Raw genomic sequence first — 16,157 nt, 5'->3', positions numbered from 1 at the left:
TTAAAGTTTTCTTCATTACCCATTTAAGCTGTCTCCAGCCATTATTAGTCTCAAAGTGGGTTCCTCGTCATCAAATCAAATTTTAATATGAGTATGTTCATCCACAGACATAAGTTAGAAATTCATGCATGTGCTTAAGTGTAGCATGTGCATGTACTTGTATAAAGAAGTTATATCTATGAGGTGTGTATATCAAAGAATACTAAAACTATGTAAAACATGTATCCACTTACTCTGTGTAATTATTCATGCTTAACAGTGAAGTATTATAGTTATGATGACATATAACTTTCTTATGTTCAATGTACTTTGGGATTTGAAATGATTTTGTTTGGATTGAGAGTAACAAAATGCATACTTTGAAAGCATAAACTTAGATATATCTGTATACATATCTGACTGATGAAGGACTTCATTGTCATACCTTTTATAATTCAAGTGACATACATACAATTGTATGTGACTAGTGAGCTGTGTTGTAATAAATCACAATTTTCATAATGTGAGACTTTGCATACATGTACATGTCAGAAGCATTGCACTATGTATATAAAGATTGTTTCAACCTGATGGTTAGCCTTAGTCCTTGGCTTAGTAAAGAACAGCAGGCGTCCTAACAAAGTTTTCTGACCTATTGAGTCTGAATACTAGAACATTGAAACTCTTTGCTGAACAGGCTGCAGCAAAGTCAAATGAAATCTGCCAAAATGATGAAATTCTTTCTTGTTTATTTGTGTAATTCCTTTGCAAGTAATTCACTACCTAATAAGTACCAGCAGAATATAAACTACATTATTACAAAAATATGGGTATTTCCTTTTCATTTCCCAACATTTTTGCAGAATTACCCTACTTCTTCCAAATTAGCCTTATTTCTATTGTCTAAAGTAAAAAAAAAAATGATTTAAAGATATTCAGTTGTTTAGATTTATAGCAATGACAAGATTTAATTGTAAGGATTTTCTATTGGTGTTGTGTGATTAGTATTATAAGTTGTGAAACAGGAACTCAAGACTGATGGTGAGTGCTTGTAAGGAATTACACTTGTTATTCCATTGAATTTGTGTAAGAGATTATTACCATTCAAGTTCTCATGATAATATATAGTGTGAAATGCTACACCCTCTTCATTGTTTATATACTACATAAAACAACTAAGGGGTAATTGAAAATGATAATATGTTTGGTATAACAAGGCAAAATTGCTGTTATAAGGTAATATTGATCACCTTCCTTTTTATGCAATTTTGATATCATGTGATTTCTTGTGTGTTTTGATATGAAAAATGATGGATCATTCAGTCTATATTATATAATAGTGGTCTTAAACAGGTTTTCCTCATCTTCCACTTTGAAGTTAATCATAGATTTTAAGATTGTGCTCCAAATTGTTCATAAACCATTGTCAGGTCTCAAAAAAGACATTTGAATGATTCACTCATGTGGAGATCCATTGGATGAATGGAAGAGATTCAGCCACAGCAGTTGACTGGTTATGGGTATCTCAAAGTGCCATTTTCAGAGTGTGAAACTACTTTGAAACAAGTGGTACAGTTTCTCAAGCACCTGGACAAAGCAAATCATTATCCATCACTCAAGCAGACAACTGTTCACTGTCAATTCTGGTTTGTTTCATTCATAAGGCACCTGTTCCCAAGCTAAATTAGATTCAGCCATAACTTGATGCATGTTAGTTAATGTACAGACAAAATCAGGCTTTAACTCTCTTAACATGGGCTCGGTCAGTTTGACCGACCACGTGACCTCTTTGTACTCGTTTAAAGTCTTTATAGATTTAATACTTCTAACTTTCAATATAATGTGTATATCTTCACAAAATTTGGCAGTCTTTCAGTTAATATTATAAGCCTTTCACATAAAAAAAAACATTTTTTAGAAAAGTATTTTGAATAAAATAAAATATAGATTTGTCCATGAATATATTGAGTAAAATGTGCAAAGTAATTTTCATGTTAAAATTAAAAATACTTTTCATCATCTCAAAAATCTCAAATTTCCTTTATGTAATCCCTAAAACCTCCTGAATGCATTTCAAACGTTTTTTTGTCAGTAAAACTTTATAGTTTATTGGGTTTTTTCTCTACCCTATCTCAAAACAGGATTGGTCAATTCGACCGATCTCATAACCACCAAAAAAAATTTAAATATACCGAAAGTGCCCTTTTTTTCTTTCTAGAATGACTTCAAATTATAACAGTATACATCTATTTACAATTACATTTTATTGTTTTATTGCCCTTTGAACTGTGTTTAACTACTATCCATGCCATTAAGTTGTACATCACTCGGTGAATGTGCAGCTCATGTTACACTATTCAATTACATTACCCATGAGCTACTCTGAGCTGCTCACATGCATGCCTCATGAACTATTTTAATCATAATATAATAATTTTACTTATTTTACCTAATCTAGTTTTAAATAACTTAAAAAGATCCATATTTTTGAATTTTAGTTACTTTTATAATAATAAATAAAGAATAAATATGAAAAACAAGACATAAAGTACTTACCCAATCTTCTTCTTTCTTGCTCTCAATTGTCAATGACAGTTAAGCTTAATTTTTTATGCTGATGCTGGTAATGCACTTAATAATTTTTATTGAATTAAATAATGTACTAAAGAGTATAGACTAATAACATGAAAAATGTAGACAAAGTCCTTTACCTCTCAAAATTTTTCTGCCTTTCTAACTATGCGACAAGAGCCGTTACAAATTCATCCAAGCTAGTCCTTAACATTCCCACAGGAACGAATCTTGTACTCTGAATGAAATTGAGGCTTATCTGTTCAGAACACAACTTTATACAATATGTCATTTCATAGTTGAAAACCTTGACTTTCTATTGGTTATAGGTAATATATAATATATAAGGAAATGTAAGAGAGAACTATCAACGAATTCTGAAAGAGAGAATGTGACAGGAGGGTAGTCTGATTTTCTATTCAATAGCTCTGCAACCAAATAAAATTGAAGACTGTAAAAATTATGGTTTGTCTGAGCAATAACAAATTTATAAAGTAATTTACATTTAATTTCGTACTTTTTCGAAGGGTGGTGGATAAAATAGGGATGAGGATGTGCTAAGAGAAAATGTGTCACGTGGGTCACACTAGTGGAAATCAAGTTTTTTTTATTTTGCCTTGTAGAATTAAGAACTTAAAACTTGTATATTATTAAAATATGGATTATTAGCCAAGATTTTATGCTATTCTAATTGGTATAACATAAACAAAAAGTAGTTTTATAAAATTTTGAATGTAAGACACTAAAACCTTGTGTCATGCGCAGTAAAGGATACCAAGGGTGATATGGTTAACAGTATCAGCTTGTATGCAGGTTTTTCCTTGAGGTGCAGTATGCTCACAGAAAGGAAAAGGACAGCTTACCTGCTCTGGTACCAAAAAAAAACATTTAGTGGATCAACAATGTATGGAGGTCCAATCTTATTTTCATAAGGCATATGATATATTTAGTGATGGTATATGCATGCTATAGGCATGAATATATATTTGTGGAGGTACTGACCTTTACATCCTGTGAAATAGGAATCACATTGTAGAATCCTTTGTGGTGCCAGTTGCTAAACTGGTTGATCAAATAGAATGTCTTGCTCATCAGACTTTGATGCTATTGGGAAATTAATCTTATCTCATCAAGTGGCTTCATACACTAAAAATGTCTTGAAAACAGCTCTTTCAAAGGAGCAACTGAGGATACTGTAACCTTAAAGTGCATCTTTTGTGCCACACTGCCCTTGCTGTCTATGGCGACCATATTACACACTGAAATGAAATGCCATAAACTCTAAAGATATAACTCCACCTATACCAAGTGCTCATTTATGAACATAAGCTCAAGAGCCAATCATATTGTCTTTCTGGGGACTTAATGGATTATCTGTTAGATATGCCAGATTTCTATAAATATGAACTGAGTGATTGATTAACTCTCTCAACATGGACTCCGTAATTTGACCGATCACATGACCTCTTGGAACTCATTTAAAGTCTTTATAGTTTCCATTCCACTAATATTTAATATAGTATGTATATTTTTCACAAAATTTTGCAGATTTTCAGTAAACATTATAAGTCTTTCACATACAGAAAATTGATTTTTTAGTGAAGTATTTTTAATAAAATAAAAAAGATTTGTCCAGGAATATATTGAATATTTGTTTTGAATAGTTCATGTACAAACTGATTTTCATGTTAAGATTAAAAATACTCTTTTTCATCTCAAAAATCTCAAATTTCATTTATGTAATCTATAAAACTTCCTAAATACATTTCAGATGTATGTTTTCACTAAAACTTTATATTTCATCTGTTATTTTCTCTACCCTAACCCTATACCAGGTTGGTCAATTTGACCAACGACCTCATAACAACCAAAAAAAAAAATCTAAATAAATCTAAATTACCCTTTTTTTCTTTCTAGAATGACTTCAAATTGTAACATGAAACAACTTTGGTTTTTTCCTAAGTAGCTTTAAACTCTTACAGTATACATCTATTTATAATTAAGTTATAATAAGGTACTCTCCCTCCACTTACAAGATTAGCTTTTCTTATTTTGTGCTGCCTTCTATATGCGAACTTTTTCAGAAATGCATGCCACAAGCCTTCATCCTCCCCCTATTGAAATTCAAAGTTGCAACACATCTCTCATGCAAATCATCATGTTTCACCTCTCCACCAATAGGAGAGCACTACTGTCACGTGATGCATTTTACCCCCTCTACGTGCCACCACTGAACTAGCACTTCCTGTAATTGCAGCTGTCATTTTCAGACATTCTCTTTTTTACATTGTTCAGTTATTTTCAAGTGGTTTATTTTTTATATTTTTCTTAACTTTATTTACTACACTTCACAGCTGTGGAGTTAATATTTTAATACAGTATTACTTCTTTGTGTTTCCTACTTATGAATTCCCAAGTTACAGTCATCATTTTGGATATTTCGCCAGTGTCTGATGCGGACAACCCATCGGGGGATATATCGTTGTTCATTTGCCGGGAGATTGAGCAGCATATGAGCCAACCTCTCTCACCAACTTTGGCCCCACTTCCTCCTGAACCTTTTGGGCCGGGCCAGGCTAAAGACGATTTTAATCGTTTGCCCCCCCCCCCCATACACACACACGAGTTTACCGCGTCTTCCTGTTCACCACCTGGTGATTCAGCTCATCCGTCATCGATCATTTCAGACTTATCTCTCAGGTGTGTGATGTTTTCTCTTACACCTCTTTCCTATGACTCTAGACCTTCCTTCTTACATGAAATAACTTCCTGACCCTATTTAGTTTTTCACCCGTCCCCCGATATTAGGGTTCATGCGGACCGATTTGCCTCTGAACTGGTAGAAGGTGTTAGTATGCCTTGTCCCCCATGGACTTCGGAACAGTCCGCCTTTGCTTATCATCGGGTGGACTTTCCCTTTCTCGACCAACAGTTGTTGTGGTCGGCTCTACTGTTTGGGGTCGAACCCAGATTACCCTGTCCAACTTACCCAAGCCCAGTTTTCTCACCCTCACGATCCTGTCAAGGTATCATTCTTCTTTTCACTTTCTGTCAGAGGCTCTTCACAGGAACCCTGAGGGGTTTTATGCTGAAATCCTCTCCATCCTTACTTCTACATTGGCTCGTTTGTGGTCTTTGGCTCTTACGCCTCAAACATGGTTTGTTTGTTGTTGGGCCATGATGCGGTTTTGACGCAGACCTGTCTCCAGGCTCCTTATCTGAGGGACCTTCCGCATGGTGCCGTTTTCGTGGCGTTATGTGTTTGACTAGGTTCTTTAGTCTTTGGAGTCACAGGTGGCCTCAGCCCATCAATATTCTACTATTACTAGCTTGGTAGCTTGTTTGTCACAGTCTGGACTGAGCTAGGCACCAATTCCTGTCCCCCTAACATTCCTGTTCCACCCTCCTGTGGTCCCACAGTTCGATGATTTACTCAACGATGCACGATCTGCCAACAGCAGTACTGGTGACTATATGGTCGGTTTGGGCCCAGTGGGGATCATCTTTTGAATTTCGTTCATCTGTGGGACCTTTTTTCACCAATGTCTGGGTTTACAAGGTGCTCTTGGAGGGATATGTTTATCACTTTCTCTCCCTCCATTTTTTTGGTGTTCCTTTCCCTTATCCTTGGGATCCCTCAACATGCCAGCATCTCTCAGAGATGGTTCAGGAGCTCATTGCACAATGGACTATTGATCCAGATCCATCAGGTTCATGAGTGTTTTACTCCCACCTCTTTGTGGTTCCCAAAAAAACCGGGAACTGGTATCCTGTCTCAATCAGTATGTTCACACTCCTCACTTTACCATGGAGACATACATTTCTCTTTGGTGGGCATTTTCTCCAGGTCTTTGTATGACCAAGGTAGACATTTCCAATGCTTACCTACATATTCCTGTGGCAGAGAATTCCCATCCATATCTTTGGTTTATCCATCAGGGGATTGTGTACCATATGCGGTTTCTTCAATGGAATCTCGCCTGGGATTCCTTGGATACTTCTATATCCCTTCCCTCATCCCTTGTAGACAATCTACATTGGTGGTTGAACAGGGCCCACACATTGGTGGGGGTCCTGCTTCCTTCTCCGTGGCCAGATTTACATCTGTTCATGGATGCATCTCTTCAGAGCTGGGGTGCCTGGGTGGTTCACCAGGAGGTTTGAGGTCATTGGTCTGTGGAGGAGAGTTCTCTTCACATCAATGTTCTTGAACTCCTAGCTGTTTTTTGGGCTTTGGATCACTTTCTTTCTCTTTCCAGCTGCTGGCTGGTTATGATCCATTCCAACAATTCTATCATGGTGGCTTATATCAATCACCAAGGTGGCATCAGGTACAGATCCCTATGTTTTCGCAATGTGGATCTTCTTTATTGGGCCCACACACATCACATTAATTTGATGGCGTGTCATGTACTGGGCACTTTCAATCTTGTAGCTGATCGTCTTTCCTGACTGGATCACATTTATGCTATGGAGGGGTCCCTGCATCTTGCCATTTTTTGGTGGCTCTGTTTGCATCTAAGTGCATCCCATATTGATGCCTTTGCCACCACCCTCAATCAAAAATTACCTCGGTTTTGGTATCCAGCCCCCCATCCTTGAGCCTTGGCTGTTGATGTCTTCAGCCAGGATTGTCTCATCTGTTCCTTTATGTTTACCCTCCCATCCATTTATTTCATCAGGTGGTCTCACTGATCCATGCCATTTAATGCACAGTCTTTCTGATTGCTTCTTACTGATCTGCTCAACCTTGGTTTCCTCAGTTGCACCAAATGCAGGTGGTCCCTTCCATCCTGACCTGCTCCATCAACCCCAGTCATCGGTGCTCCACCCTGTGCCATCTGTCCTTTGTCTTCATGCCTGGCTTTTGTTCCAGTTTCTCTCACAGAGTAGTTTCACATTTAGCCTGTTCAATTTGCTCTTCTTCTCTGGCCATTTATCAATGCAAATGGAGCATATATTGCTCCTGGGTATTGACCCAGGGTTTACGGGCTTCTCACCCAATGGTTTCCTGTATCTTCGAGTTTTTCATGTGGCTTTTTGAGAGGGGTTCTTCTGTCTCCTTGATTTTGGGGTTTTGGGTGGCATTATCCCCTACATTCAAATTTTCATGCTTCTGCAGGGTCATTGCTTCCCCTGTCCTTTCCATGTTTATCCATTCCTTCTGGCTATCGAGGCAGTCATTGCTCCCAGACTGGGATGTTAACATGGTCCTTCATGCCCTCACTTTACTTCCATTCGAACCTCTGTCTATGTGTTCCCCATTTCACCTTTCTTTGAAGGCACATTTCCTCTTCCTCCTGGCTTGTGGATTTTGTAGGTCAGATATTTTCACCTTCGACGTTATCAAGACCTTGTACCACTCCTCCTATCTTATTCTTTATCTAGATTGTGCTTTCCTTCCCAAGACCTCTGCAGCTCAAGAGAGTCAGTCTTCCTTTTCCCCTTTCTCCCTTTTCTCTATATCTCATCTCTACCATCGTCCTTATCTGGATAGTATCCTGTGTCCTGTCTGTGCCCTCTGTTGTCATATTGCTGGCACGGCTTCCTTCTGGAGTCCTTGTTCCCACCTTTTTATCCCTTGGCAACCTTCATCTTCCCGTGATCTTTCCCAGGTTACCCTGACCAATTGGATTTTATATTTCATCCAGTTGGCCTATTTCTCCTTGTCTCCTTCCCAGCATGATCATTTTTACATTTCATCACATCAAATCTGTCACTTTACCTTCTCCCTTGCCTTTCGTCTTCATCGGCCATTGGAAGAGATTCTAAAACCTGGCATGTGGATGACTCCGCACATTTTCATCTCCTACTTCCTACACCACATTGCTGTTTCTGCTTCCTCGCGATATCACCTGCCACCTTTGGCTATTCTTCAGACTTTGGCATAGGTGTGACATGAGGTAAGTCCTCACTAATGCTTTCTTTTTGTTCAGGAGCCACTGCTTCAGCTTCACTTTGGATCTCACTCGGTGGCAAGTGGTACCAGACTAGGTATTCTGTCTGCACTCGGAATGGGTTCCACTTAGATAGCAGTAACCATTCCCAGACATCTTGCTATCAAATTCACACTGTAAGCCTTGTTGATGCTTATACATTTTCCATGGTGATGCACACACCCTTGAGATTGGGTGTTTTACTAGATCATTAGAGTGTAAATTCCTCGTGATAATTGCATCATAATATCCCTGTCCCAGACCGTACCACCCATGATTGGCATGGGTAAACCTAAGGGGATTGCTACCCATCCCTGCCATGCCTAAATTGAATAAATTGGTGTGGTCTGCTTCTGAAAATAGGGTTTTGTGATCACCCATTGCACTGTCTCAGGTGTTTCAGTTCCTCAGGACTCTCCATTGAATTTTCCCTCTTTCTTCCAGTAAAGTATGGGAGTCCTTACCACTTACCAGTTCCAAGCTGCTGGGGTGGTTGACCATGGAGGCAAACTGCAGGATGGGTTACACAAAGATGGCTATAAACATTCAGTTCAGAGTATGGCAGTCGTGTTCTGCTGGTTTAGAGGGAGTTACAAGATCCTCCGGATGAATAACTATTTCCAGGAGTTGAGATGCCCAAATACAGTTCATCCCTCCAATTGGGTGCCCTCCTCCTACCCTCGCGTAGATGTCAGGAACCCAGCAAGTTATATTTCGGAGATCGAGTGAACCAATCACACAAGTCCTCAAAAAGGTTTTGGGTTGTCTATCTACCCTTCTTGACTTGTCTTCTGTGATGTGGGTCTTAGAAGGTCTACATGGCCTGTTTCTGCTTCTGTCGTGTGTTTTACCTCATTGGGTGATGAGGTTGTTACCAACCTGGGGTCGTTTTGGGCTGGTTTCATGGTCACAGGGGTTGAGTGCATGTGATGGACTTCCCTCATATTCCATATGACACATTCCTGAATCCCTAGCATTAGGCTTTCCTGTGACTTCCTGGAGTAGAATGTTAGGTTTCATCTTGTCTCTGTAACTTGAGGTGAAGAGGGTATGATCCTTATCCTACCTTTGCGAGGATGTCAGTACCCAGCGAGTGAGGTTTTGAATGTAGTTGACTTACCAAGTATGGTCTGTCGCACCCTACCCATTCTACACCATGGGACACATCCTCGCTTTCCCACTTTGCATCATGGGATTGAGTGATTCTGATTTCTGTTTAAGATCACAGTGCTAAACTATCCTCTCCGTCTTTTTGCTGTCGACTGTTGATGACACATAACCCTATGTTTTTTAATACTAATAATAGTAATGCACTAAGTAATTTTTATCTAATGAAATAATGCACCAAAGAACATAGAATAATAACATGCAAAAAATAGACAATTTCCTGTAACTATCACAATATTTTTGGCTTTCTAAGTATACAACAAGAGCTGTTACAAATTCATCCAAGCTAGTTATCTTTCTCTTGGGAACAAAGCTTGTACTAACAGAGAAATTGACAATTCTCCATTCATAAAACAATGTAATATGATACATCATTTGATAGATGAAAACCTTTGCTTTCTATTGGTTATAGATAATTTAGAATTAAATGTAAAAGAGAACTATTAACAATTCCAAAGAGAGGATGTGACTGGCTGATGTGGCAAGAGGAGTCTGATTCTCTATTTGATGGCTATGTAACCAAGGCTATAAAAATTGTTTTGTCTGAGCAATGACAATTTTATAGTGAGTAACTTACATTAAATTTCATACTTATTGGAGGGGTGGGGAATATAATAGAGAAGAGGGGATGCCTAGAGAAAATGTCACATTTCTCACATTAGAGGAATTCAGGATTTTTTTGAAATATTGCCCCATAAAAACAAGAACATAAAACTTATATACTATTAAAATATGGATTATTAGCTGTGATTTTATGCTATACTAATTGGTATCACATAAACTAAATATAATCTAACAACATTTTGAATGTAAGTCACTAAAACCTCATGACATGCACAGTAAATGATGCCCGGGCAGAGAAAGTTAACTGTGATTTTGTTTTGTCATAGCTACAGTATTATGAATTTTGATTATCTTTTACCTTTCTGTGCAGTTTATTTTAAGTAGAAACAAAGAAAGGACTGAAGTTGTACTTCCTTATTGCTTGCTTTCAGATACAACACATGAACTTTTTATTCACAATTTTACAGAATTTAATGGATTTTATTTTGCCTTGGATGTTTTTAGTAAAATCCTGATACAAGGAGGAGAAAATGTTTTGGTTTAGAAAAAAAAATCTCATGCTGTCTGACATTGCTTATCTATTAACATTAATGGTCTTTAAGTTGTATCATACATCAGCATATGTGATTTTTGTTTGTCAGAAATGACTTCTACATACGTTGATAATAGATTCCATGAGACTCAATCAAGCCACTTTAGTTAATTAGAAAAAGATTTACATTTGTCATCATGAAGAGCCCTGCCTCCATTGGTAAAGCAGTAAACCTGCGGACATATAATGCTATAAATCGAGTTTCGATACTTTTGGTGGGTAAAACACAGATAGTCCATTTTTTAGCTTTGCGCTTAACTACAAACAAATAAACATTTTGGGAGAAGAGTCCCGAAATATTGACATTGTCCGATGGGAAAAGGTCAATCATTTAAGTTCTTGATTTAAATAGCTTTGTATATGTAACTATGAACATGAGCCACATATCTATCTGAAATAAATGACTTTAATCTTGCCATTACAGTGAAAAACAAATGGAATTGATAACTTGAGAAATGTTTACTCAACTATCTGCAGAACAGCTGTTACGTCATGCTACTCCCATGAGTAACAAGCCTTGAACTAAGCTCCCACCCCTACAAATATTAATCCTTCAAGCACAAGTTGGAGTTTTACACCAGCTTAAAATTGTGATACTTAGATAATAGAATCTTGAACTTACTAAGTGTATCTTCACAATATTTGACCTGCTTTCAGTAAACATTACAAAAATCAGATATTTTAAAATAGTATCTAGAGTAAGAATTGATCTGTCAATTTCCAAAGCACTGAAAGAGTCAATCTGAGTACAAGGTGATTTTTATGCTATGAAATAATTTTCTTTTTTACATTAAAGTTTTCATATTACATTTGCTTAACCTCTAGAACCTTCTAAATGAATATTGAAAGTTTTTTATGGTAAAGTTTATATTTTGTCTTTTATTTTCTCTACCCTAATACAACTGTAGCTACATCATCAATGTACAGTGATTTGAAATTTTTAAAATTATGAAATAAAATGAACAGTACCTTTTTTCTTCTTAGAATGAATTACTTATTCCATATCTTCAATTTCATTAACTTCAGAATTTCAACTGTTTACCTTTTCACATATATTGTATTTTTATTTTATAGTTTTACTGCTTGTCTTGTACAGTATTTTTTTCCCTTTTATGCCTGTGGAGCAACATGTCACATAGCAGATTTCCATACAATTATATATGTGCACGTGCAGTTTTAGACTCGTGCTTGTAGTTACCTAACCCTAACTTTGTTTTCTCTAAGCCCTTAACAACAGAAAAATTACCTATCAGATATGGAGTTTAAAAATAAAATCTAGGTTAATCTAGCAAAAGTACCCATTCCCATGGACTTTAAAAGATTAATTGTGTTGCACTCTTGGTTTCACTCCGAGCCAAAGCTCTGAGCTACTTATATTGCCCAATGCAAAATGTAATTGTTCAGCATTTCAGTTATTCTAAAAGATTCTCAACAATAACATATGGTAAATTAAAATTTTTATTCTTTAAGTTGCATCACATTTTGAAATATGAATGATAGTGTGATTAATTCTTAAAAGAATATCCTGCTTGTGAAATACAATCTGGCATCAAACATTATTCATGCCTGTTCTTCTGTCATTTCAAAATGAATATTGAGCTTTGCCTGCATGCAAACAGGCAACAGATGCATGCTCGGACAGAAACCAAAGTTCGCAATATATACAAGATAAAGCTGTTTAACTAAATTTTGAATGTTACTGTTAAATTATAAATATTGTAACATGAGCAGAAGAGACAGGCCATTTTTTAAAGGGTTGACATGTATTTTTTCAGCCTATGTCATAATCCTCATTAGTCTATAGCCCTCCAACAATAGGAGGGCAACACATCGATCATGCACAGTAATCCCTAAAAGGCTCCTTTTCCTCAGCACTGCTTGTTCAGATGTTGAAGTACTCTTCAATTCATTATTGGACCAGCGACCTAAGCCTAGGCACTGTTAACATACCAGACCAGTTTTTATTTGAAATAAAAAATATGTCAGTTTGGTGGATCACCTGGATTACATGATAATGTTTCCATGTTTCTGACATCTCCAGTGGCCCTGACACTCCTCAACAGGAGTCATCCAATACTGTAATGGCAATTGGAGGCACTCTGATGGTCAGTGATATTACTGCCATTGGACAACAGGTGGTTGGCAACATTCTAATCTCAGTTTCAGGGTACCTGACCTCCTGTTTCTGTTACTTCAATGAGTTTCACCAGTGTTATTTCCATGCCTGCTTTTACTTCTACTTCCCTCTTTCTGATGAGGTTCAAGTAATCCCACCTTTGTCCTTCAGTGCATAAGTTACACAGATATGTGTTTTTTGTCTTATTTTTCTTCAGTTGTTTTTTGCTGGATCTTGAACTACCTTTTTGCATGAGCCTCCATCACTTGAGTTTCTTCCTTCAGCTTAAGGATTGCCTTTTTTTTTCTTTCTCTCTTTCTTTCTCCATTTACTGATCTTCATCTCCTACTTACTCAACTTTTTCACTATCTGTTCATGCTTCACCTTTTTTCCATGGACTTATATCATGACTCTGTCAATTCTATTAGAGAACTTGACACATACACATCTTCCACCTTGCTCTATTTTTTCTTCCATTGTGCCTCGGTTAACTTAATTTCTCTGTTTCTTGGAATTGCTTATGTTCGAGTATTCACTTCCTTCAGGGAACTCCATTTGATAACCTACCTTTGAGACAAGATCTTTGGAGGCATTCATTACACTTTGGAAACTCGAGCTGAGGTTGCTTATCAGCATTCTTCTCTGATTACTTTGGTTTCCTAATTTCTTGGTCCAGCAGGTCCCAACCGGTCTTTTGTCCATGGGAATTTTGTTGTATTGCATACTCTTCTGCTCTTGCTTTTTTCTTACCCCCCCCCCCTCCTCTCTCTCAGAGGGCTGGCTATTGTGGACCATGGAGGCAACTTGCTTTCAGAGCCACTCCTTAGATCTGGTCCAATGGGAGCTTGGCTCTCACTCTTTATGCTCTTGTGGACTCCATTTGCAGATGATTTTTGGGCCACACAGATGCCTTCCATGGACTTTCCCTGGTTTTTTGTACTTAATCTCATTTTCCTCCTCCAATTGTCTTTCAACCACCCTTAGATTTCATTTACCTTTAGCACCTAGAGGAAGTTGTGTCATCTTTACAGGTTATTAATGCCGTCAAACAGATCCTCAACTGCTCTTGGAGTTTTTACTTCTATCATTTTCCCAAGAAGACAGGATATTGGCATCCTGTCATAGATTTTTCATCCTTCTAACTTTTTTGCCATCTCTCAGTTCAAGATGGTTGGATTTCTCATTCAATAGTGGATACCAATATTAATATATCAGATGCTTTTCTCCACATAACAATTTAACCATCCACCTGTCACTTTCTGCAGTTCATCCATGACTATCACATTTTTCAGTTCCAGACTCTTTCTTTTGGGCTTGCTATAGCCTCATTCAATCAGGCCATGAGTGCATTTACACAGAGTATGCATTTGTTAAATTTCCATTTCCACTACTATAATGATGACTATATCCTCCTTGAACCATCCATCATGACTGTGATCTCTCTTTGCTTCAGGAGGAATTTCGTTTGGGTTGACTAGGCAAGTTCTCTAAGTCTGTCTTGACCCCCCACTCAGTATCTAATTTACTTTTTCACAAGGTGGTGTCAGCCATCTCTTATGTTTTTAGAGACATGGAACTTCTGGTTACCAAATCTCTCATCTCCTCTACCTGCACAAAAGGTTTTATTTCTTTTGGAGACTTTGGCTTTGATTGACAAACTTGATCCTTTCAGACATGCTCATATGTATTCTCTTCAGTGGAACCTGGCAGATCATTGGAATATGACCAAAGATTCCTTTACCATCTCTTGCTCTGACCTTCTTCTGTTTACTGATAACTATCAGAGTGGGTGGCAGTTCTAGACACCTACACCCTTTCCAAAGTATGATTTCCAGAGGAGTGGTTCCTTTGTATCAACATCTTTGAACTATTGGCTCCTCATTGAGCTTGCTGTTATCATCAGTCTCACCTGTCTGGTCATATTGTGAGGATCCATTCAGACAGGTTCACTGTCGTGTCTTACATCAGCTGACAGAGAAGCAGTCAATTTAGGAAATTTTGCTTTCTCGCTCTAGATTTTTATTTTTGGACCTACCAACCTCGTAACCATTTTGTGCTTGTTATAGTTTTCTTGCTATAAATTTTAATACAGTAAGCATATATTCACGAAATTTTGCACATTATCAGTAAACATTACAAGGCTTTTGTATGCAAAATATTAGATTTTATTATTATTTTAAGATTTTTTTAAGTAATGTTTTTTCATGCATTTTTTCTTTTCAAATGTTGACTCTCCAACAGGCAAAGTGAATTTGATTTTAAGATTAGAAATACTTTCATGTATCAGAACATTTTCAAATTTCCTATGTGAAATCTTTGTAACCTCCAGATAATTATCAATGTTTATATATGTTATTTTCATTATTGTATCTCTGTACGGGTTTGGTTGATTTGACCGACCTCGTAACCACCATAAAAAATTAGGAAATAGATTTAAATTATGCTTTTTTTCATTTTAGAATGACTATAGATTATAACATGAAAATACAAAGTTTAGTCTAAATAGCTTAAATCTCATAACTTTATACATCTCTATATGTTTATTATATTTATTTTATTGACATTTCAGCCATGCCTGAGTAACATTACAGAAGTTGCAATGATATGGTGCACGTGCACTCATATTAGTCTATCCAAGAATATAAAACTGGCGTTTACAAAGTGATCTGTCTTGGCTGTGTTCCAGTGGACCAGTAAAATACAGTCACATTTTAGTTATAATACACTATATATGTATATACAGTATTACTATTTACAAATAAGTTTTAAAATTTCAGTTATTTTTCTTAAAACATATAGTAAATAAAGAATTATAGAAAATTATCTTTTATAGTTATGAAATTTATACTTGTTTGCTGCTTGCCATAAGTTGCTAGGCCTTATCAATTTTTGCACATGGAGGATGTAAAAACAATTTCTTTTAGGTTTTTATATATGCATTTTGAAATAAAAAATCATAAATTACTACATGAATACCACAGAATTCCACTACAATTTATTGAGCTCACGAATATCTTATCGCTTGGAATCTAGCATGAAAAGAAAGAGTTTGCCACCCAAATACTTCAAAGAAGCTGAGAAAATCACTAGGGGACATTCTGAGCTTTTGATTGGTATACACATGTCAATGAGCAAAGTAGGTGTATGTAAGCAAGTATTTTCAAAAATGCAAAAGGTTGATTCAATAAATATATTAATATATCAGAAAATTGAAAAATAGGAGGTTCTTATC

At 36.7% G+C, this 16,157-nt stretch overlaps 1 protein-coding gene across 5 annotated transcripts in view; it reads left to right on the top strand.

The window, feature by feature from the left end:
• Positions 1-16,157, top strand: part of LOC106468680 (centrosomal protein of 89 kDa-like) — a 121,237-nt gene that overhangs the window by 30,040 nt on the left and 75,040 nt on the right. The window lies entirely within an intron of this gene.

Source organism: Limulus polyphemus, unplaced genomic scaffold (assembly GCF_000517525.1).
Source record: "Limulus polyphemus unplaced genomic scaffold, Limulus_polyphemus-2.1.2 Scaffold3110, whole genome shotgun sequence".
Lineage (NCBI taxonomy): Eukaryota > Metazoa > Arthropoda > Merostomata > Xiphosura > Limulidae > Limulus > Limulus polyphemus.
Note: the sequence above shows the minus strand (reverse complement) of the source record. Positions and strands in the feature narration are given on the sequence as shown.